The sequence below is a fragment of the Apium graveolens genome, chromosome 9 (genome assembly GCF_009905375.1).
Source record: "Apium graveolens cultivar Ventura chromosome 9, ASM990537v1, whole genome shotgun sequence".
NCBI lineage: Eukaryota > Viridiplantae > Streptophyta > Magnoliopsida > Apiales > Apiaceae > Apium > Apium graveolens.
The window spans coordinates 49,087,285-49,089,595 of record NC_133655.1 but is presented as its reverse complement, the minus strand read 5'-3'; positions in this window follow the sequence as shown (position 1 = coordinate 49,089,595).

Genomic DNA, 2,311 nt, shown 5'->3' with positions numbered 1-2,311 from the left:
CAGAAGAGGCAAAGCTTAGGAAAGGAAAGCAAATAGTCGAAGAGTAAGACGGTTGTGATTGGAAGTTAATGAAGTATAGCAAGCTAGTACCAGGCAAGTGTTCTAAACTTTCTCGAGATATATTGTAGATGATTGATAGTCCTATTTTATATTGCAAGTGCTTTGCAGCACTAAACCTTAAACCTTGATTCCACTTATTGATCTCTGAACCGTAAACCTTATTCTTTCTGAACCATTGATTGTTGAATACCCGAATACAAATCACAGATATACGATACTACTTCATAAATACATACAAATTAAATACCAACCACTGAATCAGATTGCTTACATATTCAAACCATTGTACCATATGCTTTGAAAGACCAAATCCTTATAACCTTGAAACTTTGACTCCTTTGTTATCCAATTCTTTAATTACCTGACAGCCATTCTTTGAAATTGCCATATTGTTCCTGGTGAAGATTGAAACCATCTCATTATTGGACATCCTATGTTGCTTATGATTTTGTTTATTGCTTTACATTGTTTACTCTGTTATTATGTTAGAATTGGATTGTTTTATAAAATTATGGTCCAGATTCATGGTCAATCCAGATTGGTGGTCAAGTTAGGCCAATGTGTGCCTTGGATCTAGTAATTAGAGCAGAGTTGTGTGCCTTGCTCGTGGTTAGTGTGTGACTGATCAACAGCCTAACCTTGGTTTTTAAAATAAAAATATAATATCCAATTCTAAATCATTAATCATTGTTCACTTGATACCTTAACTCTTTTCACTTGATGATCATTATTCTCAGTCTTGTCAATGTGACTTGCTGAGCTAGTTAGCTCATTTGTGTGATGTTGTTTATGTTCTTTTCCAGTTAAGAAGGAACCTGTTGGTAGCGAGGATCCCCAATCCAGTGCGAGAGCTAGGGGTCCAGGTTGATCGAGTTAAGCTAGCTAATAGCTTTTGGAATAGTTTAAGTCTATGAAGTTTGTAATAATGTTTAGTATTCAGTTGTAAGTTTGAATAGTTGGGATTTGGGCATTTGTAATATAAGTGTGTGTGTGTGTGGCTTGTGTGCATACTTTAACCTGTTGTGATCCGTGGTAGTTGGTAAGTAGGGTCATTGCATATTATTATTATTATCTTTAATATTGTTATAAGAAGGTTATAATTAAGGGGTGTGTGTGTGTGTGTGGACCCCAAACTTCTAACCCGGGTTTGGAGGGCGCCACAGACATAGCTCAAGATCACTGCTCTATCTACCAAGAATCTTCAAGGTCTACACTATGCAACTCAAGAAAAGGTTGATAAGCTTCTAAAAAAAGTTGAAAAACTAGAAATAGAGACCAAGCTTGACAAAAAGAGATTTATCAGACCCATTTATGAAAAGGTAGAAGCAATTGAGAAAACTCAAGAGAAGCAACAGGCCTAAATTTCTGAGGTTCTGGCAAATCAAGCTTCTCAACAGGCTTAATTGAAGGATATTTAATCTTAAGTAGAACTTCTTCTCTCACTCCTACTATCAGATGATGCCAAAAGGGGGAGAAGATAGTTAAGTCCAAATGCTCAAATGATCAATTACTGAAGAAGAAAGATGATGAAGCTGATGACCAGGGAAACCCTAGCAAGGGTGGAGGTCAAGTTCAAAATAAAGGGCAGAGCAGCAAGGTTTCTTCAAGAAAACTAAGTACTGATGCAAGGGCGGAGGTCAAATTCAAAATAAAGGGCAGAGCAACAAGGTTTTTTCAAGGAAACTAAGTACTGATGCAAGCAAATCTTCTACTCAAAAGAAGATAAATTCTGAAGCTGCTCAAACTTAAAATCTAATAGCAAGTACTGAAACTCAAAACTGATATCGAGTTGTGATGAGCAAAGTCTGACAAAGCCTGATGTTCTGATACAAGGTGGAAGTCAAGATTCTCAAAAGTTCATGCAAACTCTGAAGCTCAAGGGAAAGCAGACTACTATCTACTATAAGGATCCCAAGATTCAGACACTTGATGAAGAAGTTGCTAGAAGATTATTTCTGAAACATAATCCAGGAATGGATTTAGAAAATCTCAAGGAGGAAGAAGCTAGATTTAAAGCTGAAAAGAAAAATCTAAAGCCAAAAGCTTCTGTTGCAAAGAAACCTCCAAGAAAAGTCACAAACTGAGGCATCTAAAGCCAAGACTAGATCACAATCTGAGATTGATCCCAAAGACAAAGGGAAATGAAAAGTTGATGAACCAACCATGCCACTGGAGATGAAAATTCCTCAAATTCTGATAAAGCCAGTGTGCAAAATGGTTCAAAGTACTGATGATATTCTTGCTGAAGATG